We start from the raw sequence: 12110 nt of genomic DNA on the forward strand, positions 1-12110 counted from the left end.
CTCATCATACACAAGCTTGGTGGAACATAAACATCATAAAACATAGATCATGTATACAAAAGGGATCACCATACACATAGGGTCAAGCACAACCTCTAATCCTCAATATCATTTTTACATAACATAACTATTCATAACTTTACATCATTTTACACTTTATCATGTCCACATTCTATCTATTACATATACATGACTTCACCCATCTTGACTTCTCTGTCTAGCCCGTACCTGCAACCCTGGGGGATTAGGGAAAGGGGTAAGCTACTAGAGCCCAGTGAGCAAAATAATAAAAACATTTAAATCATATGCCATAATAGAATGCAACACATCACAGACAAATCACATCACGAATGGTATTATCACCAATACTCCTCTACATTCCAAAGAGCCGGGACGTAGAATGGGTCAACCGGTCTTTCTCTTAAACATATCATAACATAACATTTCCAAGGTGCCGGGACGTAGAATGGTCAACCGGTCTTTCTCTTACATAGTGCCGGGACGTAGAATGGGTCAACCGGACTTCCATACCATGACATACCGTACCATATCACATCATATCATATGAGGACTAAAGGATCATACAATAACCAATCCACATCAACATCATAGAATGCAATGCAACATATTCGTGAATTCTAATGCAAACAACCTAAGATATTACATGGCATTCATGATGCGTGAATATGCTCAAAACTTTATAAATTATTCGCTTTAAAACGTAAAGGTTTATTCTACTCACCTCAGCTAGCTCTGACAATGACTGAAGCAGCTGACTCACTGCTGGGGTCCTCGATTCCTCGGGTCCGAACCTACACAGGTGGACTCAAATGAGGGACCAAACATACTAGATCAAGACTCTAAAAACATCCCCCGAAAACCCCCTAAAACACCTCAAAATAAACATGCAAAACATGCAAAGGAAGGCTGAACAGGGCACTTTCGGCGGCAGGTTCGGCGGCCGAAAGTCCCTCCAGAGCCGAAAGTCAGGCAGGTTCGGCGGCACCTTCGGCGGCCGAAAGTGCCCTCCAGAGACGAAAGTTTCTTTTCGGGGGCAAGCTTCGGTAGCCGAAAGGCCTGCCTTCTAGGCAGGTTCGGCGGCCGAAAGTCCTTCGGCTGCCGAACCTGGTTTCTGCCAAAAGGGTAGAAACTCGGCTCCTCATGCACAATAGCCTCCCAAAACCTTCAATCAAGCATACAACTCATCCAAAACATGCATAGATACATACATCAGCTCCTAGGGGCTTCAAACTATCCTAAACCCTATCTACAACACATCAAACATGCATATCCAACATACATTGTCCATAAAACACATAAAACCTAACAATGCTCAACTAACATAAACATACATTTCTACCCCATGAATCAACTTAAAACTTGTTTAAAACATATAGTGAGCTCAAGATCGGCCCTTACCTCTTGAAGATCGAGAGGAAAACGACCCTAGCTCGAAGATGGGAGAGATTGAGTTTCTTGAACCTCAAAACTCCAAAACTTGCTTTATACTCGAAAATCTTCAAAACAAAGTAAAAACTTGTGAAAATCGTGAAAGATCTGAAGGAAGGAACTCAAAATCGGCGAGGGATGGCGGAGAGCTCACCTTGGCCGACAATGGGGAGAAAAGCTCGCCCATTTCGGCTAAGGGACCCTTTTATAGGTGGCTGGCCAGGCCACATTCGGGGGCCGAACGTGCCTCCGCATGCATGCCATGTTCGGCGGTCGAACATAAGGTTCGGCGGCCGAACCTGGACTTCCCTCACTTATGCCTTCGGGGGCCTAAAGCACTCCCGAAGCGCATGCATGTTCGGCGGCCGAACTTGAGGTTCGGCGGCCGAACCTGGGTCTTCCTCCAAGATTATTTTCATGCAAAAACTCATTTCTTACTTGATTAAAACCATAAAATACATTGAAACATTTTATAAAAACATGATTTTACCCTTCTAGAGGTCTCCGACACCCGGGATTCCACCAGACGGTAGGAATTCCGATACCGAAGTCTAGCCGGGTATTACACACATAGTTGTCATACTCCCCGTGGTCGGATTTGTAGCAATAGCGTACATGTGCTCCAGACCATCCTCCTGCACAACATAGAAGAAATTACATATTTTAGAATATGCAGTTATTAATGTTGAAAATGACAAATCAAAATCAATAATTTTTTACCCCGGTTCCCATTGCCGCTCCTTTCACCGAAATCCAGCGTCTGGACACCCTACGGTACCACTCCATATACTCTAAATGGAAATGGAGTGGCTCTGTTGCTGGCAGGCTAGTGACTATTCTTGTATCCCGGGTGTTTCAGCGCGCGATCCAATGAGAGTGGACTTCTGCCTAGTTCGTATCGCTTTTACGCAAATCCACATCGTGTAGTGCAGCAGACTGATGAGGTTCAGCAGGAATATGCTGCTGCATCCCAAATTGTCGCATGACACGATCCGGCTGATACCACTCCACAATATGGAAGTAGATAAGTGGGACAACAGCCCTCCAAATGTCCCGTCCTTGACGACAGTATTCGGGTAGCGACTGAATCAGGGCATCAATGTACGGCTCCCAAAGTACCTGCAATGAACATTCAATTGTTATGCAATAATTAATGTAGGTTCAGAATATTAGTTCATTTATTAATATTAGTACCTACTCGGGTAATAATCTATCAAGCTGATATCGTAGCTCCATGAGTACGTGGGTGACTACCTCCGTAACATGTCTGGCATTACTCCACCTGCACAACCAATTATATTAGCAAATATTTATTTAAATATTTAATATTAAATATTTAAATAAATATTTGCTAATATAATTGGTTGTGCAGGTGGAGTAATGCCATGAAATAAAATTCAACAATTATATAATATCACATACCTGCTGCCTAGTGGAGCATCATGATGTGGTGCTCTGTCTGACAATACCGGCGATACTGCTGTGATCCGGTCCCATGCCCATATCTGAACTATAAATAAGGGACCAGACATTTGCATAACTTCAGGATGTGTCGCCTTACATAACTGTCTATACAACCATGCCAGACATGCCCCACCCCAGCTATAATTACCAGCGTCCTCAAGATCGGCTAACAAAGGTAGAAACATTAAGTTCACCCGCGACACAGATGTATCACCAAATATGGATCCAATCACTCTCATAATGTATGCTCTTGCAAACCTATGAACAACTTCCTCATCAGCATCATCGGGAAGTTGACTAAATTCCTCAGCAAGCCAACTTAGTTTCAGATAACACCCTCTAATGGCATTATTAGGTGGAACGACACCTAATAACGCCTCACAAACTGAAGGCCAATGGTGGCGTGATCGGCCTGTAACAGCTGCACCATTGACAGGCAACCCGGTTATTAGCCCTACATCATGAAGGGTTATAGTCATTTCTCTTTCAGGAAACATAAATATATGCGTCTCTGGTCGCCACCTCTCAACAAGAGCGTAATTAAATGCCAATCTAATGCAAAAAAACCTAACCGGATTACACCATAAAAACCCGACCGTCGTAGGTGAGGTATTATTTGATCTGGTATTTCACCCAAATGTAAAACTGTACCCGTTCTTCTACAACTTATTGCCCCACTTTATATATTTTGTTGCCATATAGCCTCAAACCTATGTTCGGTTTGTCCATATAGCAACGATGGATCATTGGGACCAGGTAAAATATAATCACGTCTGTCACGACGGTTGCGCCTTTCTTCCATATCTAATTATACAAATTCACGCCACAATAAAATGTTATACTAATACACATTCACCAACTAAACAGTATTCAAAATCACTAACAATATTCAAACATCATTTATTAATTTAACACTACAATAACATACCTATTCTACACATATTATACCATAAAATCACAACAAATACAACTACTTCAAAAATATTCTATCCAAAAATCACAACAAATATTCTATTAAAAATCTCAACAAATATTCTATCACGCCAATATTTCATCCTAAAATCACAACAAAATTTCATTCATAACTAAATCTAAATTTAACAGTACATTACAAATTTAAAAATAAAACAATACATAATATTTTTTTAATATTTTAATTTTACAATTACAAAATTATTAAATTTTATTACATTTTTAATTATATTCATTTAGCAAAATTAAATTTCATTACATATTAACAATTATTTAAAATAACTTAAACAAAAATTAAAATTATTTCTAATCAATTTACATAATATTATAATACAGAAAATAAAGTTATATTTAAACAATAAAAAAAATCAATCGGATTACATAATTTAAAAATATATATATATATTCCTAAAAAAATTTCATATTTTTTTCTTTTAAATAATACTTTTTAAAAAAATATTAAATTTTATTTGATTTTCAAAAATATTTACATAAACTGAAACATATAATAAAATTACTATTATATAATTTATTTATTATTATGATATAAAAATAAAATAAATAATAATTTTAAAATAATAAAACATTATTACAGATGAAATATTTTCAAAAATAATACTATAACATTTATAAAAAAATTATTTCTTTTTATTTTCTTAATTATTATTAATTTAAAAAATATTAAATTTTATTATTTATTAAAAAATATTTAAAAAACTTAAACATTACATAAAATTAATACTATATAATTTATTTATTATTATATTATAAAAATAAAATAATAAAACATTATTACGGATGAAAATTTTTTAATAATAAAATTATTATATTTATAAAAAAATTATTTCTTTTAATTTTCTTAATTATTATTTATTTTAAAAATCTTTAATTTTATTATATATTCAACAAAATTTATAATAACTTAAATATAAAATTAATTTATTATATTTATAACAAAAATTATTATAACTAAAATATTAACTCATTAAAAAAATTAACTATTTAATTTATTAAATTTAAGTTTTTTTAAATTTCTAATATTTATATAACAACTTATATTAATAATATTTTTGGCTTTTATTTTTTGCTTTTTCTAATAATAATTTCTAATAATTATATATCAACTTCTATTTTTTTATTATAATTTAATATTTTATTTTTTGCTTTTATTTTTTATATATTAAGTGAGAAAATTATATATACATATTTAAAAAAAAATTTTAAATAAAAACCTGGTGGAAAGAGATCGCTTGTGCTGGAGAAGAAGATTTGCTGAAGATGAAGGCTTCCTGCGATGGAGAGAGAGAAGAGAAGGTTGCACAGAGGAGAAGGAGGATAAAAAATTTTGAAGGGGGAAAGAGAAGCAGAAGAGCGAGACTTTGGCTTTAAAGCCAAAGTCTCCTCTGTCCAGGACTGTGCGTGGCTCTGCATGCACAGAAAAGGGTTTGGCACTATCAGTGCCGAACCCTTTTCGCGGTCAATGCTTCGTCAGGAATTTCTGACGAAACATTGAATTCTGCATGTTCGGCATCATTGTTGCCGAACATGCCACACGAGCAGATTGCTCTACTCACGTGGCACGGTTCCGCTTGTTCAGCACCCAAACAAATGTTCGCCAACATGAGTGGCGAACATCATGAAGTTCGCAATCATTGGTGGCGAACTTCTTACTGCCGAACCCAGTGCATTGACACACAGGATCCGAAAATATTTTCGGATCCTATATGATTTTAAAAATAAATTTCATTTTTTTGCATGATTTGAAAAATTGCTCCGCCAAGGAAGCTTGAAAACCTCACCGGCGAGGAAAGATAAGGCTTTCATCATAGCCTCAGCCACCGTTTAAACCAAGTGGAGAAAGAAAAATCAATATGCAAGCCCAAGAACTATCACAAGAGAAGCTGTAAGGAAAAACACAAAAGGTAGAAAAACACCATAAACACTAGCATAGGCAGAGAGTAACAAGGAGAAGGATCTCGCTCCCATGCACCAAGAAGGCTGGACGAAGATAGGACCAGAAGGTAGAGCTCTGGATTTAGAGGAAGCCTACAAATGACTAGAGCAATCTAAAATAGAGATGGGTGTCGTGAACATCTTTGAGATGACCTAATTGAAATCGCCAGCAATAGAGTTGCACCATCTCAAACTCCTCGAAGACGAGGACTTTAGCCCTGTAAGAGAAACAAAAACAGGATAGAAGAAAATAAACAAACAAAAGCAAGAAAAACCAAAAGGACAACCTTCCTTAAATCTCTCTCCAACTTAACTCAGCTGTCTAACAAAATAAAAGTAAAAGAAAAACCACAATGCAATCCAGCGGTGGGGAAGGAAAGTCGCAGCCCTCCTCTCCTACCAGTGGAGCAAAGGGGGTCGACCGAAGTGACAAAGGAAAAGACACTTTAAACCCTAAGAAGAAGAAGATGAAGTGAGATGATCTTCTCACCCTTCATTAGAAAGAGAGAGAGAGTTAATTATTACTTTAATTTTTCATATTTAAGAACTTTAGCACTGTACAATTTTAATAGTCTACCTTATTATCCTTGGAAATATTGATTTTATCTACATTTTAGATTTTTTTTAAAATTTAATAATATAACTCATTTCTATTAAACTCATATTTATAAATTTAAATTTTATACTTTTAAATTTAAACAGTTCAGCAAATCCATTAAATAATTTAATTATTAATTATTCATAAAACTACTTTTTTTAAAAAAATTAAAATTTATATTTCTAAAATTAAAATAATCAAACATATAATTTTATTTACATAAATAAGATAAATAAAAATAATAAATTCTTACCAATAAAAAATGTTTTGAAATACTACAAGAAGTTAAAAATATACTTACGAGTTTTTATCAATAAATAATTAATAATTTTATTTTAAATAGTCGGTAAATAATTAATAATTTATTTTAGCAATTAATTTTTTTATAATTTAATTCATAAATTTTATTTTTTTTATTTTTTAATTAAAATAAATAAATATTAAATAAATAATTTATTTTATAAATATTTTGAAAAGAGAAAAAAATGACATTGAAATCTTGAAGGTTATAAACAATTTAGCGACCAGTTTTTTTATAATTTAATCCATAAATTTTATTTTTTTAATTTTTAATAGAATTAAATAAATAAATAATTTATTTTATAAATATTTTGAAAAGGAAAAAAATGACATTGAAATCTTGAAGTTTATAAACAATTTAGCGACCAGTTTTTTTATAATTTAATCCATAAATTTTATTTTTTTATTTTTTAATAAAATTAAATAATTAAATAATTTATTTTATAAATATTTTGAAAATAAAAAAAAATTGACATTGAAATCTTGAAGGTTATAAACAATTTTTTAATTCACTACAAGAAAAGTGTTCACGATAGAAAAATTTATCATTAAATATTAAAAATTAATTTTTAAAAATCACTAACAACTATTTAATTTAATCGTTAAGTTGTCATTAAAAAATCTATCATTAAAATTTTTTAATGAAGATATTACATATTAATCATAATCCTAATTACAATAATACTATAAATAAAATTTAAATAAAAATTATTATTATTTTATAATAATTTAAAAATAGTGATAATAATAATTAAAAATTATTAAATATTGATAATAATTGAATAATGTTTTCAATAAAAAGAAAAAGTTTAATTTGTATTCATTTCAAATTTATATTATTTATAAGTCATACTATTTATTAATTAATTTATAGTGATTTTAGGTGATATCTTATTTTTTATTTTTTTATGTGAAATTTAAAAAAATATATATATATTTACATTTTAATAATCAACACAGAGAATATTTTATAGCGATCATTAAAATTTAATATAACAACAATCATGTATCGTTGATCGTAATATATATATATATATATATAATTAATAAGAAAAAGTTAAATTATTCATTTTATTTTATCGTTGAAAACTATATTTCTTGTGCTGATTTCTTGGATTAGAAAAGAATAATAAAAAAAAACAGATATATGGGCGAGAATAGCTTTTATAAAAATAATAAAGTAAATTATACTTTAATCGGTCTGGCTAAATTAATGATTTCTCAATCCATTTTTATCGTTAAAAATATTAAAATATCTTTATTATCCTTTTTAAATAAATAAACTACACTTGAGAATTTAATTTTTAGCATAATTAATGAATTGATACTTGTATTTTTTAAATTGTACACTTAAACTCTCTATAATCACTAAATTATTATTTATTATAATTTAAAATTTTTTATTCTTATTTTTTATTTGAAAAAACACTTAAATCTCATTAACTTTTATCTATAATATCTCATTTAATTAATTTTTAACACTTTTTATTCATCAATATCTATTCATTAAAATACATACAATTTCAATTATTTTTAAGTGGTACTAAATAACTTCTAAATAGATCGTAAACTTTTATAAAAAGTATTTTAAAAAAAATTATATTTTTTAAAAAAATTTAATTATTCACTAGATTTAAAATGTCTATAATAATTAAAAAAACTGTAATTAGACAGATTAAATATAGAAGGATTAAAAGATTAATTTTAAAAATATAAAATTAATCTATTAATTATATTAAAATTTATGAGATAAAGTGTAGTTTATATAATATAAACTTTTATTTATATTAGAAAGAATTTATGTATTCATAAAAATATTTTAAATATTTATTAACGATTGATAATTAAAATAAAATTTTATAAATCGGAGACTATCGAAAGAAAAGGGGATGAAAGGGTGTGGAATGGAACTGCGGATGGAAAAACACTTGGGAAGGTGGATTTTACTTTATTAGGATTGAGGTGTGGAATTACATTATTACCCTTAAAGGATTTACAAAATTCCAGGAAGGCATGGCGGCCTTGTCCTCCTCTCCCTCCGCCGGTGATTTTAAAGTATTGATTTTTTATAAACAATTATATTTTAGCTACATTTTATCATAATATTTAAAATATTTTTATATAATATTTTTTTATGTTTGTAGCATTTTAAAAAATTGATTAATAGAAAATATTTTATATTAGTTAATTAAAAAATATTTTAAATTAATTAATTTTTTGAGTGTTTAAACTAAAAAGAAATACAGAAAATATTTAATATACGGAAATTAGACCTATCTGTGGACATAGGCAATTACGTGTTCGGTGATAAAACCAAAAAGAAGAAAGAATAAGCACAAAACAACAAACAACAACGATGCTTTGTGGATTGGAGTAATGTACATCACCCAATAAGCAGCCTAATTCAGGTTCTAAATAAAATTATTTGCAAAAAATATATATATATTTCCTTTTCTGTTCTCAAAATAATATCATACCATATTATGCAAAACTCAAATTTATTAAATTAAATATATTTATATATATTCACTCTCTATATATATAGAAATATTAAAAATATATAAATAATATTGATATTATTAAAAATAATTCAGGTTTAATTTATAAATTGATCAGTCAAACTATTCTTAGTCGAATTTTTAAAAAAATACGACAAAGGTCCGTTATCTATAAAAAATTAATTAATTTGTAATCAAAATTAACCATAAATAAAATATATTATATTTTAATTATTAAATTTTAACATAATTAATAAATTATACTTGTAAAATTTTAAATTTCTCTCTCTATAATCCGTTTAAATTAAAGATTATTTATCTATTTATATTCTCATTATTCTTTTTAAATTCATAAAATACACTTTAATTTTTAAATTTTAATATAATTAATAAATTAAATTTTATATTTTTAAAATTAAACACTTAATTCCTCGATAACTAATATATTTAAATTTATCTTGATTCCTTCAATTTTTTATTTAAAAAAATACTTAAATTCTCATTGATTTATCTCATTTAAATAATTTTTAATATTTTTAGCTTATCAATTTCTACCTATTAAAATAGTAAGATAACTTTAAAATTTTTAGAAAATGTTAAAAATTTTAATTATTTTTAAATAAATATCAAATAACATTATAAATTTTTATAAAAAAATATTTTAAAAGAAAAGTATATTTTTAGGAATTTGATTTGATTAATTTTGAATTAATATTTATAATAAACGGAAGAATTAAAATTTTAGACGGATTAAATATAGAAAAAATTAAAAATTAAATTTTAAAAATATAAAAACTGATCTATTAATTATATTAAAATTTAAAAATTAAAGTATAATTCACGTAATATAAAATATTTTAATTTTATTAGCAAGAATTTAAGTGTTTAAAAGAACATTTTAAATATTTAAAATATTTATTTATTTTTAAATTGATTGACTAATAGAATTATAGATTAAAATACTGTAATTTATTTAATTATATTAAATTTAAAAATTAAAATATAATTTTCCGTTATAAAAAATAAAAATAAATTCTTAAAATTTTGTCAAAACATGGGTAAAATTTTTATATAACTGGACCTACAATAGCCTCAGGTCTACAACAATTTCGCGATGCCCAGCCTGTACAAAAGTTCAAATTATAATTGTAACTGTCTTAATTGTCTAAATAATTATCTCCACTGTTTTAAAAATTATAAAAATATAAAGGAAAGTCCTTTTTAATGTTCTGAAATTCTTAAAATTTTCATTTTAATTATTTATAACAATCTCATAATATTTTGTAATTTAGATCATATATATACTCAAGTGTAATAAATAAAATAGTAGCAGATTTTATTTTATTTCCAATTAACCGTGAGTATTCAAAATCCAATGTCGTAGATTCTATAGTGCGTGATTCTGTTTTTATTTTATTAAATCAAAATTTATATAGAAAAAATTAAAAAAAATTTAAATTTAACCTCCCGCAGATTAAAAAAAAGAGAGTTAAAAAAACTAATGTGTTAATTAATCAAAAGTCCAACTGATCACTACATCTGTATTGTAAATGTATTGTAAATATGCAGTTACAAATAATCCGACCAAAATAATAGAAATTAAACCCGAAACGATTTCAAATAGAAAAACTTCAATCATTTCAATTTATTTAAAAAAGAGAAAAAAAGAGTAATATCTATTCTTAAATATTAATCCATATCGCCCAAGGCTTAGAAGTTGGAATAACCAAATTGGCAAAGAACATAAAGACTCTAAATTTGTTACCTCTTAGGATATGATTCTCTAGTCGTAGCTCTCAAATTATTAACCTTAAATATATTTGAAAACAATATATTTTAGTTATATATACATTTGTGCTTTTATATTTCAAAAATTAAAATAACTTTTATTAGATTTTACGTGATAAACTGATGTCGTTATCAGTTAGTCTAACATGGCATGCTGACATAGACATACTGACATTATTGTCACATCATCAATATTTTCATTTATAATCTAAGTAAAAAAGGTTTAAAAGTAAATTTTTAAATTTTAAATAAAATAAAATTTTAATATTTAATTGTAAAAGTGTGTAACTTTCAAAATAAAGAGAGTAGTAAAATAGAGAGCAAAACGGGGACAAATGCAAAAGATTAAGGAAAACTTTATTTTACTATTAAGGAAAACTTTATTTTTTTTATGAACAAAAAAGAGCAGAAAACTATTTTATAGTACTAAAGAGGTAGAACGATTATAACCCACTCCACACTTATCATGAGCCAACCAACCCCAAATGGATTTCGGTGCCTGGAAAAAAAAAATTGAACACCCCATAAAAGATTATGCACCAAATTGGCTAATGCATCTGCACAACAATTTGCCTCTCTCCAAATATACCTCATCTGGTATGCAACCTCTACCGGCAAAGCCTCCTCAATCACTTTAACAAGAGCTTTAATACTACCTGATGGAGCAAACTGATTATTCACTATCTAAACCACTAATAAATTATCACATTCCACTCAAAGCCTACCAATTTCTAATCTCCTAGCTAACTTAATACCTTCTCATAATGACCATAACTTAGCCATCATAACTGAGCCTCCATCCAGCAGTAAAACCGTGAATCCAATTCCCATTCATATTTTTTATTAACCCAACCTCAGAAGCCAAAAGAAAAACTTTATTTTATTTATAATTCAAAAATTTATATTTTTAAATTTTCACATACGTTATAAGAGAGACATGCTAATTATGCGGTGATGACATTAATGTGCCACATCAACAATAGCAATGATCAACAATAGCAATGACATTAACATGTCACATCAACATATCTAATATCGTTAGCTAGTAGATTGTCAAATTGCTAATGTTCTAAAAATTTCAACCTTGA

Source organism: Manihot esculenta, chromosome 3 (assembly GCF_001659605.2).
Source record: "Manihot esculenta cultivar AM560-2 chromosome 3, M.esculenta_v8, whole genome shotgun sequence".
Lineage (NCBI taxonomy): Eukaryota > Viridiplantae > Streptophyta > Magnoliopsida > Malpighiales > Euphorbiaceae > Manihot > Manihot esculenta.